The 22,303-nt window shown below is 61.7% G+C and overlaps 1 protein-coding gene across 7 annotated transcripts in view; it reads left to right on the top strand.

The window, feature by feature from the left end:
- CBFA2T3 (CBFA2/RUNX1 partner transcriptional co-repressor 3) overlaps nucleotides 1-22,303 on the top strand; it is an 84,819-nt gene that overhangs the window by 20,727 nt on the left and 41,789 nt on the right. For 2 of the 7 annotated variants that reach the window (XM_047846106.1, XM_047846103.1), the window contains exon 2: nucleotides 6,808-6,922. The exons of 2 other annotated variants lie outside the window; for them this stretch is intronic. The gene's annotated coding sequence lies outside the window, so the exon portion shown is untranslated. Of the gene's footprint in view, nucleotides 1-6,807; nucleotides 6,923-11,370; nucleotides 11,508-12,125; nucleotides 12,424-22,303 lie in introns of those variants that run through there. 3 more of the 7 variants (XM_047846104.1, XM_047846107.1, XM_047846105.1) reach the window with 3 other exon arrangements.

Genomic DNA, 22,303 nt, shown 5'->3' with positions numbered 1-22,303 from the left:
AAGGGTGACCCCACCCCCAGACACACCCTCCCTGCCCTGGTGCCTTGTCCTCTGTTAGTGCCCCTGGAGGCTCGGGGTCGCTTCGGGGGATACTTAATGGACAAACGGAGAAGAAGTGGGTGTTCCTTTGTGGGCGAGGATGACCGTCGATTCCGTCAGCTGCTCTCTCAACAGCAAACACAGTGAAACCATCTTGACGGAGCCCTGAATGTGGGTTCTGGATAATTTGGGGGCACAGCGGGGGTGCCAAGAGGTCCCCCGGCTCCTGGGAGAAGCCGTGAGCAGCTGCACTTGGGCTGTCATGGGGGTGAGAGGGAGGCCTCCCCCAGACTCCAGGAGGGCAGGACAGGGAGGCCAGGTGGAGCTCGCCGGCAGAATGTTCCAGGTGGAGGCACCTTTGCCTCAGGTGGAGGCAGCGTGATGGGCCACAGCTCCAGAGCGACAGTATGGGAGGGGCCTTTATCTCAGGCGGGAGTGACAGGACCAGATTCGTCTTGCAGAAAGCCGTCCTGGCGCCTTGCAGGGAAGCGTCCGGTGATAATAACGGCCTGTTATCGGAGCAGGGGATTCATGTGGGCTTGGAGACCGTCCGTCCTGGGGCCGCGTCCCTCTCGGGCTGACACCTGGGCCTGCCCGCCCTGGCACCTCCAGTCTGTTCTTGTGGCTCACAGAGCTCAGCCCCCCCCCGCCGAGCTGCCTGGGCGGGGGGAGAAAAGGGGCTGCTGGGCCGTAGGGGGGGCCACAAACCCACCTCCCCTCGGGAGCCGTGGGGTGACGGTGTGCGTCAGCCAGGGTGCCGCAGTGGCCGGTGACAGAAACCTTGCTGGAGAGCTCGGGCAGGACGGGGAACGTGCCGGGTCAGGCCATGTTGCTTAGGACACCGCAGAGCAGAGGAAAAGCTCCTCCTTCTCTGTTCCGGGTCAGAAAAATTCCAGGGAAAGATTGTGACTGGTCCGGCTTGGGTCGCACGCCCTCGTTCTGGGCCAAGCGTGGAGGGCTGGGGGTGAGCGGTGTTCTGGGCAGACCTGGGGCCCGAGCAGGGGCCGAGGAGCCCGTTATGTACTGCAGGTGCCTTGTAAAAGCAACTCTTTTTTTCTCATTTAAAAAAGCAAAACTAGGGGCCCCTGGCTGGTTCCGTTGGTTAAGCGTCCAGCTCTTGACTGTGGCTCAGGTCATGATCTTACGGTTCGTGGGTTCGAGCTGACAACACAGAGCCTGCTTGGGATTCTCTCTCTTCCTCTCTGCCCCTCCCCTGCTCTCGCTCTCTCTCAAATAAAAAATAAACAAAAAAACAAAAATAAAAACAAAACAAAAATATGCAGATGAGGATGAGAGGAAAGGAGGTGAAGAGGCGCAGTGAGAGCCGGCGGAGGCGAGAGCCGCGTGAAGGCTAACGTGGAACAGTCGCCTCACAGATCCCTGCCGAGGCAGTGGGCGCCCTGGGCGGGGGCACAGCGGCCACCACACAGGCGGCCCCACCCTGGGAGGAGAAGAGCACAGATGGGCATGCCCCGGGCACGAGCAGGGCTTGGGTGTCCCCGAGTCCCTGAGCAGGCCTCTGAGGCGCAGCCAGGGGACGGAGCAGGCCACCAGTGCAGAGGCCACGGAGGGCCAGCAGGTGGCTGCACGCAGCCCTGGTTCTCAGGGGGAGTTTTGGAGGAAAACGCAAAGGGTGAAGGAGTTTACTGTCTCTTGTATTTCTTGCTGTGGGATGTACCTATTCACACGCTTCGCCCATTTTTATTCTGTATGTAGGGCTGTTAGTCCTTTGTTACACGTGTTGCGAACATCCTCTCCCAGACTCCTCCTTAACTTGTGGTTACGTATGGCCTCGTCGGTGCACAGCTATTGATGGCCGTCTGGGTTTTTTTCTGGGTTTCCTTCATCATAAACACATACTATACAGAGACTTGTATTCTTTTCTGATACTTTCCCCGTTTTGTTTTTCACATCTTATTCCTTAACACCAGTGGAGTGTCTTTTCAAGACGGACTGAGGAATACATACAATTTTTTCCCAAAATGGGAGGGAGAGTTGGCCTGACACCATCTCCCGACGAGTGCATGGCTCTCCCGGGATTTAAATGCCACCTTGTCCCACCGGCTTTCCCTAGGACTCCTATGCCGCGGCCGATTTTCCGGCAGGATGTTTCTACTGCTCGGCCCGATCCTCATCTGAAATTGAACAAAGACGAGAGAGAACTCAGGACCCGTCTTTGCGCCACGCTGGCTCATTATTGTTCCCACCTTCCAGAGACAGGAAAACCAGAAAATTAGGGAAGCGGCAAGTGGGGTCCCAGCCAGCCTCCGGCAGCCCCGAACACCCTTCCTGGGCACCCCGTCCACCCTCCTGGCTCTTCATCTGACGAGCAAGAGTGCACGGGTCACCACCCCGCTCCCTTGTCGAGTGGGGCTCGAATCCCACAGACTTGATCTAAGCACAGCGGATGGGCAAATGTTCCAGATTTGTCCCACAGCCTCATGGTTTGGGGGCCTCCTTAGGCGGGTGCGAGTCTCTGAAAACCGTCCTTCTCTGACTTCGTCCGCAGTCCCTCAGGACAGCAGGGACGGGAATCCCAGAGAACCAAGGGCTGCAGACGAGGTGTCTCGTCCCGGCGAGAATCGCCTTGGGGCCGGCCGTGCGTGTGGCACCGTGGCCCTGTGCACGCGGGGTGACCGCCAGGCCGCGGAGCCTTCCGGCAGGTCCCCAGCAGAGCCTGGCCCCTCGGACAGCCGCCTCCGCCACAGGCGGCTCAGTCTTGGTTCCCGCCCGCAGTCTGGAGGGGAGACGGGCCACCCTCCCGCGGCCTCCTTTCTTGTGACCGTCAACCGAGGTGTGGACAGGCTGGCAGACGGGGGGTGGCAGGGTGTGACTGGGCAGCTAACAGGGCAGAAGTGGGAGGCGAGGGCCGGCAGCGCGGCGACAAGGGGCAGAGCCGCCCCCCACCCTGCTCACGGCCACTCCACACGAGCGCTCGGGGTCCCCGGCCCCAGTCTCCCCGTCCAACCTGCCACAAGGCGGGGCGGGGGGGGACAAGGTTGAACGAGAGGCAGTTGGGAAAGTGCCTGTGGTGCACCTGAAGGCGCGGGAGCTGGCAGGTGGCCTCGGGGACCCCGCGGTCCGGCCGCAGGTGGACACTGCGCTTAGGCCCCACCTGGAACTGGGATTTTAGCTGCCTGGCTCCGCTCACACGATAATTAATGATTCTCCTGGGAGAACTTGACGTCACGGTTCTCTCAACGTGACCGCCATTCCGAGTTCCCAACTAAAGCTTCAACACAGATGGAAACAGCCGAGCTGGAATGAAACAATGGGATCGCCCGGAGGAGTCTGCCAGGACTCGGGCCTCCGAGGTGCCCGGGCCGGGTCGGGGGAGTCCCCGGGGCGGGGGATGGGAGCCGGGTCAGCCAGGACCAGCCACGCCGCACCCCAACCGCACCCGTCACCTGCCCCTCTTCTGGGCACGCCGTCTGGCTCTGGGCCACCAGCCCCCGACACCCCTGCCTAGGGCTCCCCCTCGGCTGCCGCAGGGGGGGATGCAGATGGAGAGTGACCGTCCCTGAGCGGCCCTCACCAGAAGGGACGGGGCGTCCCGTGCAAACGCTCCAGTCCCCGGTCTCCTGGCAGGACGGCTCTGAGGGCGCTCCTGCGGGTCCCCCGGGACGCCCAGAGGACAGAGCATCAGCGGCCCTGAGTGGACAGGCTGTGTCTGTCCGTTCCTTCCCTTCCCTGCCCGGGACCTCCCGGCAGCACCTGCCGGCCATCCGCTGGCCTCCTCTGTGTCCTCCTCCGGGGGATCCGAGGAAGCCGCCTCTGGTTTGGCCCTGCCCCTAGACGAGGCATTTCCCCTCCCAGAACCTGCAAGGCTGGTCTGAGCACAGAAGGGGAAACTGCCTGTGAATGGCTGGTGACACGCCTGGGGTCCCTCCTTCCCAACTTCCCCTCCTTCCCTTAAACCACCGAGACCCACATGGAGGGCAGGGCGCCGAGGCTTGCATCACGCGGGGTCTTCCGGCCGTCTCAGGGGGGAGAAGTCAGCGTTGGGAATCCCGTCTTCATGTAAAGTTTCCGTGTCTTGCTCCCCATGGGTTTTTTGGGCACCGATTCCAACATTTTTAAATGTTGGGTTAAAATGTGGTTTATCTCGAATACTGAGTTTTTGGTGCCGCCTTAAAATTTGCGCCTGGGCGTTTGCCACACAGCCGCCCGGGGTGCTTCCTACGTGCAGTGAAGTCGGGGATGATCGATGGGCCACCGTGGCCCCCGGACGGCTGTGAGGGCCCTCTGGACAGGAAGGCCAATAGCTTTTGGTTGCAAGAAACAGACATTTTGGCGAAAACCAGCCTGAACCATAAGGAAACTTATTATTGAAATGGCAAGCTTGGAAGTAGGGTGGGTTTCGGGGACGGCCGGGCAGCTCAGCGATGTCCCGAGCGGCCCCCTCCTCTGTTCATGTGACCCCCACACCAGCGCCGTCCTCAGGCGGTGGCCACGGGCAGTGGCAGGGCCAGGGCGGGGAGGGGGCAGGGTCCCGCACGTGGGAGACTCTCCCCACACGTCTCGGTCGGGGACGGGTCACACGTGGTGCTGGAGCCGATCAGCCACGAGGGTGAGGCTCTGTGCACCTGCAGATGCAGGGGGCTGGGGGGCAGTGGCTGAGGGGCTGCCGCAGGGAGGCAAGGATCCCGGACCCCCGTGGGGGTCGCGCTTGGGAGTAAGGTGAGGGCGAGAGCGGTGGAGGCCCAGGCAGCAGGGTTCCCCATGGAGACCCCAGGGAAAGCGTTTCACAGGAGGAGGGCGCCTCTGATGCCTGAGCCGCTGCCGCAGCCTCCTTTCCGGCCCGCTGGTGCGGGTGGGCCCGGCCTAGCCTGGTGCTGCAGCCCTGATGCCGGGTGGGCAGGATGACCCCACAGCCCACCCCTCTGCCTTCCCGCTGCGTCTCCGCCTGGGGCTCTGGGTGGGGCTTCCCCTGGCGAGAGGGGCCATCCCTGGTGGGAGTCGGGCTGGCCTCGAGTGTGGGGCAGGGGACGAGGCCAAGAGACAGTCCTGGGGGCGGGAAGCTTCCTGGTGTCCGTGCCGGCCACGGCTGGCGGCCGGGCAGCAGGCCACCCGCTCACGCCCAGCGCCAACCCGTCCCCAGCTTCCCTGGAATGGTGCCTGTGCCCTCACTTCCCAAAAAAGGCTCACGGCTCCCTGCCTGGGCCCAGCCCTGATGCCCCACCTGCCTGCACCTCCTTGCTTGCAGAAAACACAGCTTTTTGCCATTCTGGCAGTTTCCGATCTCGCAACAAGATTGCAGAGGGCCCGCGGACTGGTCAGCTAAGTCATTCTGTGACCGATCGGCATGTGGTTCGGGCACCGGACTGTCTGAAGAGGCCACAGCGATATCTCGGGAGCACAGAGGCCTTTCATCCCGACCTACTCATTGGCGTGATTCACGGGAGATCCCGTGACAGGAACGGGTCCGCGTCTAGTCCCGCCTTCTGGCAATAATACAGAAACCACTCGAAACTCTGCCTCGTCCCTCTTTTCAATACCTGTATTTCCAACCGAAACGTCCTTTTTACACTAACTCTCCGGATGTATACTGAGTTCACACCGTTTTTACTGCCGGTGATCACGACGGCAGCCCGACGGAGAAGACAGACGACCTTTAGCGGCAGAAAGCGTTTAAGTCCCGATATTCCGTTTACGTTGTTGTGCGTGATAGGCAAATAAAAGCTTTCAAACTGAAAATACATTAGGATAGAATTCTGGTGGGTGGGATGGACGTAAACAAACCAGGAGAGAAGGGAGCTGTGTGAAAATCCAGGGGCAAAGAGGGGCCGTTGCATACGCCTCGCGCTGTGCGTGCCCTTTATCATAGGAGATGTTCGAAGAGTCACTGACGGTTCTTTTCTTTAGCCTGCTGGCCTTTTTCTTTTTAAGTTAACACGATTTATTTTGAGGGGGAGTGTCAGGTGTGCAGAAAAGCTGAGCACAGAACAGACGCTCCCAAACACCACGTCTCCACAGCCGCTCCCCCGTGATTAACATCTCCCGCTGATGTGAAATTACTGAGCTGACATCGATACATCAATAGTTTTTCTTGAGTTTATTTCTTTATTTTGAAAGAGAGAGAGAGAGAGAGAGAGAGAGAGAGAGGACCCCAAGCAGGCTCACGCTGCCAGCACAGAGCCCGACGCGGGGCTTGATTCCACGAACTTCGAGATCACGACCTGAGCCAAAACATGGTCAGGCACTCAACCAACTGAGCCACGCAGGTGCCCGTCACTACATTAATAGTAACCAAAGCCCACAGTTTACATCTGTGTCCCCTCTTGGTGATGGACATTCGGTGGTTGGGACAAAGGTACAGTGACACATACCCACTCTCACAGCATCACACAGAGCAGTTTCACTGCCCCCAGAATCCTCTGTGTTCTGCCCGCCCCCTGCCCCAACCCCGACAACCACCGAAGGCTTCACTGTCTCCATAGCTCTCCTTTTCCAGGTGCCACATGTTGCAATCCTACCGCACGGGGCCTTTGCAGACGGCTTCTTCCACTTAGTGATGTGCATTTAAAGTTCCTCCAGGTCTAAACGGCCCTTTTCGGTCGCTGAGTGACACCCCGTTGTCCAGTCGGACCGCACGATCTGTGCCTTCATCATCGAAGGACGATTTCATTTCTTCCAAGTGCGGACACCCGTGAACGGAGCTGCTCTAAGCATCGACGTGCGGGTTTTCGTGTGGGTGTAAGACGTTCGGGTAAATAGGGAGAAGCATGAACACGGGATCGTGCGGTAAGAACATGTTTCGTTTCGTAGGAAACTGCCAGACCGCCTTCCGCAGTGCGCGTGCTGCCCCGCCTTCCCGCCGGCACCCGGGGCCCCTGCCACCGGCCCTCGTCGGCCCCGTTCTCCATCTCAGCGCTTCTAACAGGTAGGTGGTGATGGCTCTGTTTCCCTGGTGACGTGTCGCGTGGACCCCCTGTCCCCATGCGTCTGCGTCATCTGTATACCTTCTTTGGGGACGTGGCTGTTCAGGTATTTCGCCCATTTTTCAACTGGGTTGTTGGTCTTCTCGCTGAACTGTAAGCTCTTTGTCCGTGTTGGATGCCAGTCCTTCATCAGATGTGTCTTTGCAAACACTCTCTCCCGGTCGGTGGCTCGGCTTCTCACCCTCTCGAGGGTGTCTTTCCCAGAGTGGAAGTTTCTCATTTCAGCGAAGTCCTGCTCACCCAATCTTTCTCTCACGGATTGTGCTTTCGGTGTCGTATTTGAGAGTTCTCGGTGTCGCGGTGCCCGGCTGGCTCGGTCAGGGTTGATGTCGAGGTTGTGAGTTTGAGCCCCAAGTTGGGTGTATTGATTGTTTTAAAAAATATGTTTGTTTGTTTTTAAAGTTCTTTGTTTCAGCTTGGGAGTTGTGTGAAAATTCAGGTGCTAAAGTAGAGTTGACTTGCGTATTTTAAATGGATAATGGTGGCTATCAAATCAAATGGTGGCTATCAAATGATATCTAACTCATCTGCCCCCCTTTTTTTTTGTAAAAAATCCACACTTATGGTGTGTCAGATTTTATCTTCTCGGCAGCTACTTAAATTTCCGTTCAGTTTTCAGATATAACAGAAGCACGTTTGAGGTGGTCCAGAGTTGCTCGGAATTGTTTTTAAAGACCGGTGGGCCTGCGGTGGCTGACGGCCCGGACTCCGGGCCCGGCTGACCCGGCGGGACCCGGCTCTGCCTAAGACGTTCAAGAACCCAAGCTCTCCGGACCCCAGGGGTCCCCCTCAGGCCAGCGAGACCGGTGGCAAGCCCCGCCTCCCAGGCCGGTGGTGAGGGCAGGACCTGGCGGTGAAGCTCGGGGCACCCGGACGGGGCTCCGTATGGCAGCTCCTATCGGGGGTCGGGGTAGAGAAACCAGAGTAAAGAACCCAGTTCAGGCGTTGCCTCTGGCAAGTGCAGCGGACCCTTGAAACACACGGGTTTGAAAGGAGCGGGTCTGCTCATACACAGATGTTTTGTGGTAAACACAATACGGTGCTATGAATGTATTTTCTCTTTTGATTTTAAGAACATTTTCTTCTCTCCAGCTGACTTCACTGCAAGAATGCAGCATATAACACACATAACACAGAATATGTGTGAGCCGACTGTTCATATTGTTGCTAAGGCTTCTGGTCAACAGTACGCTATTAGCGGGTCACCTGGGGGGCTCAGTCGGTTAACTGTCTGACTTCAGCTCAGGTCAACGATCTCACGGCTCGTGGGTTCGAGCCCCGCGTCAGGCTCTGTGCCGACAGCTCGGAGCCTGGAGCCTGCTTCGGGTTCTGTGTCTCCCTCTCCCTCTCTCAGGAGATGAATAAACATAAAAAAAAAAAATTTTTTTTTAAGCCAATGCACTCTTAGCCAAGTGTTTGGAAAGCTATGCGCAGATTTGTGACTGTACCAGGGGCTGGCGACCCTAAGCCCCACGTTGTTCAAGGGTCAGCTGTACTTATAAGTTGTATCTTTGTCAAAACCCTGAGCCGGAAACTGTGGGGTTGGGAGTGATCACATGTGGGTGCTGCCCTTCAGGGCTCTTTTTTTTTGCGGGGGGGGGGGGAATATCAAGCATAGACACATTAGAAGTAGCCATTGGAGGGGCGCCTGGTGGCGCAGTCGGTTAAGCGTCCGACTTCAGCTCAGGTCACGATCTCACGGTCCGTGAGTTCGAGCCCCACGTCGGGCTCCGGGCTGATGGCTCAGAGCCTGGAGCCTGTTTCCGATTCTGTGTCTCCCTCTCTCTCTGCCCCTCCCCCGTTCATGCTCTGTCTCTCTCTGTCCCAAAAAATAAATAAACATTGAAAAAAATTTTTATTAAAATAAAAAGAAAAAAAAAGCAGTAGCTATTGGAGAGGACTGGACATGATGGGGCTGTTTTCCCAGGAGCAGAGAGGGCAAGGCCGCAAAGACAGCACTCAACTGCAAGTCAGAAATTCTGGGTGCTGGGGCGCCTGGGTGGCTCAGTCAGGTGAGAGTCTGACTTCAGCTCAGGTCACGATCTCGCAGTTCGTGGGTTCGAGCCCCTCATCGGGCTCTGTGCCGACAGCTCGGAGCCTGGAGCCTGCTTCCGATTCTGTGTCTCCCCCTCTCTCTGCCCCTCCCCTGCTCACACTCTGTCTGTCTCTCTCTCTCAAAAAATAAACAAACCTTAAAAAACTTTTAAAAAGAAAGTCTGGGTGCTGGTCCCAGCACTAGTGCTGTGAGCCCTCGGGCAGAGGGCGCTCCCTGTGGGCGAGTGCTGGGAACAGGACGCTGGTGGAGGGAGGCAGAGGCGATTGTGCCCTGAGGAAGGGGGGCGCGGGGCTGCTTCCTCTGCAGATGCTGGCTCGCTGCAGGCCTTGCAGGGGGGCCCCGATCCCCACTCGTCTCCCTGCTCCTGGCCCTCCTGCTCTGCGCCCCTCGACCCAGGGCTTCCGGGGTGGCGCCTGCCTTGCCCTTGATCCTGTCTCCTGGGGGGAGTCGGGCCTTGCTGGCCAGACCGCATGCGTCTTTTGGGGAGGGATGGGATTCTCTGCCTTCAGTGTCCCCTCACGGTGCCCAGAATTGTGCCCCGGCCATTTCCAATGTGAGCGACCAGTCCATGGGAAGCAGCAGGGAGACCCGCTGGGTGAGAGGCAGTGTGGGCCCGTGTGGCTGTGGACGAGTCAGGCAGCCTGTCAGAGCCCCGGTCCCCCCACCTGTAAAACAGAGGTCCAGTACACCTGCCTGGCAGAGGGATGAGAATTAACTGGGGAAAGGCCAAGATGGAACTCAGCCCAGTGTGTGTCCCTAGCAGGCCCCACTCGGGGTCCACAGCGGCTGTCGTGACTCACCATGGCCACCACGTGGCCCCCATCTGACATGGTCAGTCCCCCCGGGGCAGAAGCGCCATCTCCGAAGCTCCTTCCCTCCCTCCAGCCCGTTTGCTCAGGCCAGCAGCAGGGCCTTTGGGACAGTCTCCAGGGCCTAGAGCTGGGTCTCAGAAGAGCACGGCTTCTTGCTTGGGGTCAGGGATCCGTCGTGTCTCAGATGCCTTTGCTACAGGTAGCCCCGTTCCTAGGGGTCCCACTTGCAGCACCCCGGGCCCAGGCTGGGTCCGGTTCTGCTGACGCTCGGTGTGAACGCACCGTTGTCGGGGGCGGCACTGGCCTCCCTGTACGGCTGAGGACGCCCCGAGCTGGCTTCTGGGCGTCTGCTGCCCGGTCACCCCATCTTGCTCCCTTTTTTGGGTGTTACTCTCTCTGAAGCCTCGAGGCATCTTAGGACTAAACCCGGGAGCTGTCCTGCTTTCTCAGGGACACATAAAATACCAGTGCACCTTTAAGTCACTGCTATCTCAGGGTCCATGGAGTAAAGAGACTGCTATTGATAACGACTGGTGCCTGAAACCTGTGGCCTTACACCGCAGGCCTGGTGCTTTCAGACCCGTGTTCTTCTGTGACACGGGCTCTGTTCTTCTGGGCTCTGTTCTTCTGTTCTTCTGGGCTCAGGACCTCTGCTCCTCCACGGGACTGGGCTGAGCCCACACGTAAGCACATTCTGGAAACAAGGGAAACAGATACCACACATCCCTGTTGTAATTAAACCGTTTTCCGCACCCCCTGTGGCTGCTGCAGAGGCCCAGGAGGTCAAGGGTGACCCAGCTGACTGGACCCCTGGGCACAGCTGTGTGTCCAGGGGCTTCCTCTGCCTAGCTCAGCTCCAGGGGCAGGGCTCGGTCAAGGAGAGGTCACGGGCTGGGGAGAAACAGGCCGGTGGAGCAGACGCACGGAGGAGAGGGATATTTTTTGGCACATGGCTGCATTTTTATACTTGGGAATTAGGGGCCTTGGACCTTCGCGTGCAGATTGATGCCAAATAAGATGCAAATCAGGGCGCTGCTCTCCCGAAGTTCTGGGCCCTCTGCGGGCAAGGCCGTGACCCTGGGACCCCAGCTCCTGTCTGAGAAACGAAGCATGTGTGGGCTGGGGGAGGAAGGGAAGAAAAAGGCACGGATTTACTGTAACGTTCTAACCCGGCAAAGGCATCCAATACGCCACAAAGCGCTTTAAGGCAAGAGGCAACATGGGTGGGGGTAGGGAGCCAGGGCCAGGGCTGCGGTCGGGGAGGAGAAAGGTGGGTGCGGGGGGCGGGGGGGGGGGGGAGCCGGGTCTCCGGTTTGGGGCATTTCTGCAGACATTAAAAGAATGATATGCAAATAAATGGAAAGTACATGCAAATGTCGCGGGCCGAGCGGCCGGGGAGCTGGGGACCCCGCGCCCCCTGCATTTTTGCCCGGGTTAATGCGGGGAGCGGGCGCAAGGGGCCCGGGGCGCGCGGCGGGGAAAGGGCGCCCCCTGCCGGCCGAGCGCGGAAGCGGCCCCGGGCCCCTTCCCGCCCCACGCGGCCGGGCGGGCGGGGGGCGCGGCGCCCGGAGGAGGGGCGCCTGCTACTCGCCTCCCGCCCCGGACGCCAGACGCGCGTCTCCTAAAACTACGAGGCCGGCGGTCGCCGACTGCTGCGAGGTGGGTGTGCGGCGGCGGCGGCGGCGGCGGCGGCGCGCGCGGGGCTCCAGGCCCCACCCGCCCGCCCAGGGCGCGGCCTGCGGAGCCGGCGAGGGTGGGCGCAGGCGAGGGGCCCGCCACGCACGGCCCTCCGCGCTCCCTGCACGACACCCACGCTGCTGCCCCCCGAGGCACCCCGCGCTTCCGCACACTCACCGGGCACCACCCCTTCCCCTGCAGGGAAGCGCGCACCCCCCTCCACGGCACTCCGCCCCCCCTCCCGCCACGGCCCCGCACCCCGCCACCCCGCCACCCCGCGCCCCCGTATACACACCCCGCTCATCCTCGCAGCCGTGCCGCCGGCCGAGTTGGCAGGGCGCGCCCGGGGCTCCGCGGCGGGGACGGCGGGGGCGGCTGTCTGCCCGGAGCGGCGGCGGGCGGAGCCCCTCTCCCGCGCCGGCCCCGCACCGAGCCCCCCGGGGCGGAGCCGAGAGCGATGGGCGCGGGGCGGGAGGCAGGTGGCGCGGCGGCGGCGGCGGCGGCGGCGGCGGGGGGCAGGAGGCGGGGGCGGAGCGCGCGGGGCGGGGGCCGCGGGGCCCCGTGAGACGCTCGGCCGAGCGCGCGGCAGAGAGCCCGGCGCCGCGAGTGGAAGGCGCGGCGGCTGCACCCGCGCGGCCGCGGAGGCCGGAGACCGCCCGGGGGCGGCGTGCGCGCTTTGTTCCCGCGCGGGGCGGCCGGGCGGGGGCAGCGAGCGGCGGGAGCCGAGCCCGGGCATGGCCCAGGCGGCCGCCCCGCGCGCCCCGGCGGCCCCGCCGCGCGCCTGAGGACAGCGCGCGGGGGGTGGCGGGGACCAAGTTACGGAGGCGGGGACCGAGTTCCGAGGAGAAGCCGCTTCGGGAGCCTCCCAGCCGCCGGACCTCCGGACCGTAAGTGCCCGGTGCGTCCCGCGCGCCGCCGCCGCCGCCGCCGCCGCCGCCCCGACTCCGCCCGCGGGCTGCCGTCTGGCCGGGGGGGTGGGGGGTCTCCTAGCAGCCACGCGGAGCGTGCGGGCCGCCCCCGGGCGCCCCCTCCCCACTTTGGAAAGTTGGAGCCCGCGGCGGGGTGGGGCCAGCCCAGTCAGTGCCCACCCACTTTGGTCCCTCCAGCCCACCCCTGGAGCCGAGCTTGACCTGCCGGGGGTGTGGTCAAACCTAACGTGGGAACTGCGTGCGGAAGGTGGGGTGTCCCGCAGGCTCCCCGTCTGGCACCCAGGCTTCCTGACAAAAGGCCCGGGTCCAGGGGACAGGGGACTGGGAGGGGACGCAGAGAGCGGCCCTAAGAGAGATGGGGGTGGGGGGCAGAGCTCCCTCTGTGCCTCCCGCCGCCGCCGCCGTCGTCTCGTTATAGTCCCTGGCCCTGCCCACCAGGCAAGGGGCGGCCGGTCAGCGGTGTCCGCGGTTAATTGGTGTTGCGGTGAAGTCGGCCCGGAGACTGGGGGGTGGGGGGCTGTCCCCACTCCCCGTGTGTGGGGACAGGGGCTTAAACGACCCTCCCTGGGGTCCCAACAGCCCGCGGTGCCTGGGGCGCAGCCCTGTGGCAGTGATTATTCACACCCGTTGGGAACCGTCCATCTGCGTGTTGGGCAGGCCTGGAGCCAGGCTGTGGGAACGGCTCCGAGGGAGGTGTGAGCCGACGTGGAGGGACAGATGGCTGGAAATTCAGCCCTAGACGGGCTCACAAGGAGCGGAAGGCAGCCGGGCTGGTGGCAAGCCACACTCTGAGCTGCTGGGCTCTGAACACACAGCCCCAGGCTGTCCCTCCTTCCTGCCCCTGGGAACTGCGTGGGGGGGGGGGGGGGCGCCACAGAGGAGTGAGCAGATCCCTGCAAGTGTGGGGACCCCTCCCTCCGAAAACCCCCGTATTCCCCACCATCTGGACCTTGGCTGGCTGACTGCAGGCCTGTTCCGGAGACTAGGGGGAAAAATACTTCCTTTGAGAGCAGAGGAGACCCCATAGTCCCGTGCGGGGCGCACTCCTCTCCGGCCCTGGGGCCAGGATGCCGCCTCATTATGTCTAACTGGGCGTGTGTTTCCTCTCCCGGACCCAGAAACAGGAGGTTCCCAGGCGGCCCGCGGAGCTCGGGGGCTGCGGACGCCAGGGCTGATGTTGCATCCTGGCTTTGCTCTCGCAAGTCGCTGCAAGGCTGGAGAAACTTCCTGCGGCTGGAGCCCCAAGGTGGGGGGCAGGCCGGGCCGAGAGGACCAGAGGCCACTCCTGGCAGGGGCAGGAAGGCCGGTCCACGCCTTCTGGGCACGTTCTTAGAGAGCCAGCGCGGTGACACAGATTTGCCCCGCCCTCACCCTGCTCTGTCCTCTGGACGGGGAGCCCAGGAGGGCAGGGGGTTCTGTTCTTTGCCACCCACAAGCCCGTGCTGGGACCCCGCTGTCCGGGACCGTGTTGCCGGGCCCCTCCTGTGGGCTGAGAGGGAACGAGGGAGGAAGAAACGAAGGATTACTGGAGCAGATGTGGTGTTGCCGGCTCCCCGAGAGCTTGACAGACGCAGGCTGGGAGAACATCACGTTAGGACCGATTTTCCGGTGGAATCCGTCTCTCTCTGGAGGTGCCTCCATCTACTAGCGATTGGGGGGAAGGGACGGTCACGTGGCTGGCAACTGTCTGTTCACAAGCCCAGCCAGGGCTGGCGAGCCAGGAGGTTTCGGCTGGACGTCTCCCTCCAGGACACTCCGGGGCTCCCCTGGGCCACCCACAACCCCTTTCGGGTCCCGGAGCACCTCCTTGGTCACCAGGTTATGCGCGTAATTGAGTTACCACCTCCAGGAAATCTCTGAGTTTGGCTGCACATATTTTCAGTTCTGCATGACTGGAAGAAATTAATTTTCCTTCCTACGCAAGGATCTGAAGCCGCCGGCAGGCTGAGCCACTAATCCGCAAGATCCAAGCCAGCGGGGCCGCCACCCCGGAGGCCGGCTGCTCCGGCCGAGGGTGGGGTCTGGGCGAGGCCTTTCCCTGCCACCTTCTGGAACTGGCACGGGCGGGCCTTCCCCACCCCGGCTGCACTGTCAGGGGGTTGAGGTTGGGGTCGTCTGATTCACTGCAGCCTCCCTGGCACCAGTGGGCCTCCGTTCCTTTCTGAGTCACTGGACAGATGTGCGCGTACACGTGTGTTCACAGTGCGAGATGTGGAAGAGGCACCGCGACCCGTGTCCCTGAGACGTGGCGGAGAGCCGGCATGCAGTAGTCGCTTAATTAGTGCCGCTTTCCAGGAGGGAACTGGCGTTTCTGTGGGGCAGCGCCGTCCTGCCCACTGCCCGGCTCTTACCTGCGAGCATATCTGCCCCCCACCAGCAGCAGCCCGAGCACTCACACTCCCTGCCAGAGGCAGGGGCACAACCGGCGAGGGTGGCGGGACTTGAGTTCACTGCCGCCCAGAGAGGCGCTGGCCCCTCCTTGTCCAGCTCAGAGGGGAGCCCAAGCCTGCCTGTCGGCCCCGCCCCTTCCCCACAGGGAGTCCCCAGCGGCCAGAGGCTCCCCAGCGCTGCCCCCTCCGTGAGCTGGCCTCCCCGTGCCCGTGCTCCCCGTCCTGCAGGGAGCGGTCAGTGTCCCAGAAGTCAGACCCCCACCTGACACGGCCTCAGGCACCTGGGGCACAGCTGTGACTGATGTGAGGGGTGGCGCCTCCTGGAGTCAGAGACTCCCTAGGGCAGGGGGAGAGCACCTCTGCCGGGTCTGGGTCTTGGAGGCCAAGGCCGGCGCCCTCGTCCTCCCCCACCCCGTGGGAGGATAGGACCTTGTCTGCTACTGTAGGAGGGTGCGCAAACATAGCATTGTTGTGTAACTAGTGTCACCTCTCAGGCCTGGGGGCGGAGGGTTCTGGCCCCTGTGAGCTGTGAGTGTCAGGAGGGTGGCCCTGCCCTGATGGCACACGACCGGATAGAACTGGCCCCAGAAAGTGTTTACCACGCGCAGCTCACACGCTCTGTGGGTCGTGTCGTGCCCACAGGGACGAAAGGGTAACGACCAGAGCTCACGCGTCCGGCACGCAGGCTGTGCTGGGCTGGGCTTCCTCTCATGTAGTCTCCCGACAACCCTGAAGGTGACTGCTGTCCCATCTTCCAGGCGGGGACCCCGAGGCCCAGAGAGGTTCGCTGGAGGCAGGCAGGTGCCCGGTGCTGCTCCTGTGGCCGGAGGGCGGACAGGCCCCCCGAGCTTTTGCAGAGTCCCGCGTGTCGCGTCAGGCCCCATCACTGTCTATGCACAGTGTGGCCTCCCGGAGGGACGGGGGTGGGAGACCACGGGTGTGTGGCTTACTCAGAGTCCCCACAGATTCTGACGTGTCCGGGGGGGGGGGGCAGGAGGAGGCTGGAAACTCATGACTGGCGGATGTGCACCAGGGTGCACCCTGGAGGGCCGGGGCTCATGGGCCTGAGGCTCCTTTTCGGGGCAGTGGGTCTCTGGGATCGCAGCCACACCGGGCGAGCACCGTGCTCCAAGGAACCGGCTGCCGGGCTGTCCTTTGTCCCGTTCGAGCCGGCGAACCGCACCTCCAGATCTTGACCCGGGATCTTGACCCCACACTTCTGATTACCTCCGAGGTTCCAGGGCTGGGATGCGGGGCTGGGAGAGGGCGGCGGGGCTGCAGGAGGCGACCCGGCCCCTGAGTGCCTCCGAGGGCCGCCGTTAGCCAAGAGCAGGGCTGCGAGCGGGGGCTGGGCCGTCTGGAGACAAGTTCCTGGACTGGAAACGGCCTTCGTAGTCTCAGTGGAAAGACCCAGGCAGAGGCCTGGCCCGCGGGGTGGAGACTCATGATGTAAAAGTGATAAATAGCTGCTTCCTCGTTCCCACTTCTGAGCGCCCAGCCCGACCCGGGACCCGGGGCCCCGGGCGCAAACGGCTGAGCCTCCGCCTGCGACGGGCCGCGAAGACGCTTCCCACCCCGCGCTGTCTGCAGCAGTTTCCTGCAGCAATAAAACAGAAGTTAAGACTTCTGCTTTTTGTAATTCCTGGGGCCTCACGGGGAGCCAGATGTCACTGGGAAGGAAAACAAAGATCTGCATTTGGTTTGGCCGTAATAAGGAAGACGCCTCTCCTGGCTCTGCCGTTGACCCGCACGTTCTCAGCCGCCGCGTCCCCCCCCACCCCACACCTCCCATCACAGTTCGCTCGCGGGGTGGCCGTCCGCGGCCGGGAGTCTGGGGTGCCCCTGAGGCTGGGAGCCTGCTGGGTGTGGCAGGAGGAGGTTCGGGTCGTCATCTGTTTGCTGGGACAGAGGAAAGCCTTCGGCAGGGGCAGGGCAGGAGACGTGGGGGTGGGGGCGGCGAGGGGGGCTCTTTGTGAGCCCGAGGCCCTGAACGGGACCCACGGGGAAGTCCCTGCTGGTCACTCCTGACCCGGGAGCAGCCGGGAAAGCCTGGGCGAAGCCAAGCCTGGGAAGGAAAGTCCTCCAGCTGTCGTGGGCCCTTCTCCCCAGCAGCAGCAAGCGGCCGTTTTCCGGAGCAGAGGAGGCCTTAGGCCCCCACCCAGCTCGGGGAGGCCCTGCCCCATCTGCTGAGGCAGCGGGGAGGGACAGGCAGCAGGCTGACTTCTCTGAGTCCCACCGCTCCCCTCCCAGTGGCTGTGTGACGACACCAGCCGTCTCACCCTCTCTGTGTCTCCAGTTGCACATGCAAAATGCAGTCACGCGGGCTCCTCCCCCTTCCGATTGTGCTGAGGTGTATCTGGCACGTGGGCTGTCCTTGCTGATCGCTGCTTGTGGACATGGCTGTCGCGCCCCCGCCTTTGGGGAGTACCCAGCACCATCCCGGCGCCCTCTGGCGACTGTGGGAATCAGGTGGCCCTGCGGAGGGAGGACCCTGGTGTCCCTCCTGCCCAGCCAGCCCTGTGCAGGGGCTCACCCGCCCTGCATCCGTGTCCTGCAGCACAGCCGAGGCCCCGTGCCTGCTTCGTGGCGGGGACACTGAAGCTGGGCCTTGGTGGCGGAGGTGGGATTCCAGCTCAGGAACCCAGGTCACCTGCCCCTGGAGCCCCTGTGTTTCTGCCACACCAGGCCCCCCAGACAGCCGGAGGCGAGGAGTCCTTCGCCAGGCCTCGGGGCTCCGCAGCCCCCACTTCCCTTGGCCGCCCCTGCCGCCCTCCACAGCCCTTTCCCGTCACACCCCTGCATCTGAGCGGTCGGAACGGGCACTGGCCACCCCAGGGCAGGGTTTGGCTGCGTCCCGGGCCGGTGAGGCCGCAGGTCGGCAGGTGGCCCTTCTGCTGTCTGGGAGAACGTGTCCCTCTGAGCCCCGGGTGGAAGCAACCGGCTGGGTTGTGCCGCTCACACCTCGCAGGGGCCCCGGCAGGCTCTGGTCCGCAGGCAGGGAGCAGGGGGGCCGTCGCCCAGGGGCGGCCGTCTGGTGTGACCGGTCACGCCCCGCCGGAGCCTGCGAGGCCCTGTGTCACACACCTCCTGGCCCCGCGGTGGCCTCAGGCTCCCTCCTTTTGTACGGGAAGTGCGCCCTCTTGTGGCGGCTCGGGGCGGGGGTGGGGAGGTCTGGCTGAGACCCTCTCCGCGGGCCCGCCGCCCAACTGGGCGCAGGGAGTCCCTATCGCCAAGACGTGGCCCGTCTGGGTGCCTCGCGGAGGTTTAGGGTCTCATTTGCTTGCTCCCGCGATCTGAGTCAGAGGGTGCACTCCCTGGGCGCCCCTGGGGCCCCAGGCCGCGTGCTACAGGAGGCGTTCTGGAGGACAGCTCCTTCCAGGGCGCCCCGGCTCACACCAGCCCCGCGTGCCCGGAAGTGTGCCCGGCGCCCGCGAGCAGGGCACCCGTGGCCGAGACAGAGGGCGGCCACGTGTGAGAGTTTAGATCGTGGCCGCGTTAGAAAAGGACACCAGCACCTTTAGCGACACGTGTTGTTTAAGCTAATGTCTCCAAAATGTTGTCTTTTCGCTCTGCAATTGGTGTTTTAAATCGCTGAGAGCTTTCTTTTTTTTTTTTAGAGACTTTGAAGTTGTGCACGCGTCTTACGGGCGAGGTGTTTCAATTCTGCCCAGCTGGCTCGGGCGGCTCATGGCGCTGCGTTGGGCAGGACAGGGCCCGGGGCGCAGGGATTCCCAAACCACACAGATGAGCCCTGGGGTGGGGCTGCACGGTGTGAGGTTGGGGACAGCCCCGCGGAAGGGCAGGCAGCAGAGACGGTGGCCGAGTGGTAGAGCCAGACGGCAGCGCCTTGGGACACAGTGGACGCAGAGGGCGCTCTGGCTTTTGTCCCTGGAGTCACAGAGGCCCACGGAAGCCCCCTGAGCCTGGCTGGACGGGGCCGGGGCTGGTCAGATCAGCATTTTGAGAAGGCCGCCCAGGGAAGAACATGGGGAGACAGAGGCCGTGAGGAGGACAGACACAGGGTCACTGAGTGGGGGGATCAGGGTCAGACTGCTAAGGGAGGCATCCGGGGTGACCCCAAGTCCTGGTCAGTCTCCAGATGGTGTACGCATCCAGGAGAGGCCACACCGGCTGCCCCTCGCCCCGCACACCTGGCCTGGAGCGACCAGCCTCAGCCAAGAGGCCACTTCTGTCCAGCAGCTGGTGTGTTGGTGGAAGTCAAGCCCAAACAGGCGCATTTCCCAACCACCTTCGCTTTGCCAGACGAGGAAGGGGAGGTGGGGGGAGGTCCCCGTGCGGGTGGGTGGTGTCCAGCCGGGAGAGCAGCTCACTCCCGGGACCGGGCCGGACTGTCCCCCTGCCCAGGGAGTCCTCGTGCGTGTGAGTGTGCACGTGAGGACTGTGCACAAAAGTGTGTGTGAGCGTGTGACTACCGGGCCAGAAGGAAGTGTGACCTTTGAGCTGGCTGTCCAGAGGGCCGATTCTCCGGGGCACTCATGGGGAGCCCGGGGGCCGGCCTCTGTGTCCAGCAGTGGGGAGAGTCACGGCTGTGTAGTGTGTCACAGATGCAGGTGTGAGAACAGACCGGCTCCACCCAGGGCCCCACAAGCCAGAGACCTAAGTCAGTGTCCACTGAAAGGACTAACAGAGGACTCGGAGATGGGACTTTAGCTCCAGGACGCCTGTCACTACACATCTAACAGAGTGACCCTGAATGCCTGTCACTACACATACATGGACTTTCTCCAAAATGCCCGTCACTATACAACTACATGTCTATCCCGGGACGCTTGTCCCTACATCCCTAGCATGGACTATTTCAGGATATCTGTCACTGTATACGTCTTATGGAGTGACCCAGGACCCTGTCACTACACATCTACAGGGACTGTCCCAAGATGCCTGTCACTGCACATCTAACGAGCTGTCCCAGGACACCTGTCACTACACATCTACAGGGACTGTCCCAAGATGCCTGTCACTACACATCTAACGGCCTATTCCAGGACTCCTGTCACGACCATCTACAGAGACTGTTCCAGGACGCCTGTCACTGCACATCTAACAGCCTATCCCAGGACTCCTGTCACGACCATCTACAGAGATTGTCCCAGGATTCCTGTCACTGCCATCTACATGGGCTGTCCCAAGACACCTGTCACTACACATCTACAGGGACTGTCCCAGGACACCTGTGACTACATATCTATAGGGACTGTCCCAGGATGCCTGTCACTATGCATCTAACGGACTGTCCCAGGACACCTGTCACTGCACATCTAATAGACTGTCCCAGGATGCCTGTCACTACACATCTAACGGCCTATCCCAGGACTCCTGTCACGACCATCTACAGGGACTGTCCCAGGATGCCTGTCACTACACATCTAACGAGCTGTCCCAGGACACCTGTCACTACACATCTACAGGGACTGTCCCAAGATGCCTGTCACTGCACATCTAACAGCCTATCCCGGGACTCCTGTCACGACCATCTACAGAGACTGTCCCAGGACGCCTGTCACTGCACATCTAATGGACCGTCCCAAGACACCTGTCACTGCCATCTACATGGGCTGTCCCAAGACACCTGTCACTACACATCTACAGGGACTGTCCCAGGACACCTGTGACTACATATCTATAGAGACTGTCCCAGGATGCCTGTCACTATGCATCTAACGGACTGTCCCAGGACACCTGTCACTGCACATCTAATAGACTGTCCCAGGATGCCTGTCACTACATATCTAACAGCCTATCCCAGGACACCTGTCACTACATATCTATAGGGACTGTCCCAGGATGCCTGTCACTACACATCTAACGGCCTATCCCAGGACTCCTGTCACGACCATCTACAGAGATTGTCCCAGGATTCCTGTCACTGCACATCTAATGGACTGTCCCAAGACACCTGTCACTACCATCTATAGGGACTGTCCCAGGATGCCTGTCACTACACATCTAACAGCCTATCCCAGGACTCCTGTCACGACCATCTACAGAGACTGTCCCAGGATTCCTGTCACTGCACATCTAATAGACTGTCCCAGAACACTTGTCACTACACATCTAATGGACTGTCCCAAGACACCTGTCACTGCCATCTACATGGGCCATCCCAGGACACCTGTCACTACATATCTATAGGGACTGTCCCAGGATGCCTGTCACTATGCATCTAACGGACTGTCCCAGGACACCCGTCACAACCATCTATAGGGACTGTCCCAGGACACCTGTCACTGCACATCTAATAGACTGTCCCAGGATGCCTGTCACTGCACATCTAACGAGCTGTCCCAGGACACCTGTCACTACACATCTACAGGGACTGTCCCAAGATGCCTGTCACTGCACATCTAATGGCCTATCCCAGGACTCCTGTCACGACCATCTACAGAGACTGTCCCAAGACACCTGTCACTGCCATCTACATGGGCTGTCCCAGGACACCTGTCACTACATATCTATAGGGACTGTCCCAGGATGCCTGTCACTACGCATCTAACGGACTGTCCCAGGACACCCGTCACAACCATCTATAGGGACTGTCCCAGGATGCCTGTCACTGCACATCTATAGGGACTGTCCCAGGATGCCTGTCACTACGCATCTAACGGACTGTCCCAAGACACCTGTCACTGTACATCTACAGGGATTGTGCCAGGACACCTGTCACTACCATCTAACAGACTGTCCCAGGACACCCGTCACAACCATCCACAGGGACTGTCCCAGGCCACCCGTCACTACACATCTAACAGACCGTCCCAGGACACCTGTCACTGCACATCTGTGTGGACTGTCCCAGGACGCCTGTCACCACACTGCCCGCACGCTGGTCCTCACCCCGCACACCGTGTGGCCTGGCCTCTCAGGCTCTTCTCTATCCACGTAAAAGCTCCTTGTGAGCATGCCAACAGTCATGGCAGTTAAACACCCGGTCAAGGGACCCAGCACAGCACCTGGCACGGTCTGGTCAGCGTAGGCACGGCTCCTCTTTCTAAGTCAAGGTCACAGCTTGTTCGGTGTCGGGGGCCTTTGAGGTTGAGGGCACAGGTCAGGCGGTGGCTGTGGAGTCCTGGACCTGACTCGCACTAACATGTATTCGCAGGGCTTTTTATCTGATTCTCAAAGGGTCTGAGACCCCTGAAGGTGCTAGCTGGACCCCTCCCCTGCCCGGTAATCCTCACAGCACAAGGCCTCCCGCCCAATTAGACCTCCTGGTTCACGAGGTCATTTGGGAAGACCTTTCCTTAGGGTCCCTCCCGGCCCCTTGCGCCTGCCTGCGTACGTGGAGTGTAGGGGACACAGAGGCCCCCGTGTCACCCTCCCCACTCCCGATACCTGCAGCCCGAGGGGAGCCAGAGTTGGGGTCAACGAGGGCACAGAGCCTAGGAAGAGGGGGGCCGTGTCCTTCCACACTGGCACTGCCGGGAGGGCAGGCCGTGGC

Source organism: Prionailurus viverrinus, unplaced genomic scaffold, assembly GCF_022837055.1.
Source record: "Prionailurus viverrinus isolate Anna unplaced genomic scaffold, UM_Priviv_1.0 scaffold_38, whole genome shotgun sequence".
NCBI classification, from domain to species: Eukaryota; Metazoa; Chordata; class Mammalia; order Carnivora; family Felidae; genus Prionailurus; species Prionailurus viverrinus.
Note: the sequence above shows the minus strand (reverse complement) of the source record. Positions and strands in the feature narration are given on the sequence as shown.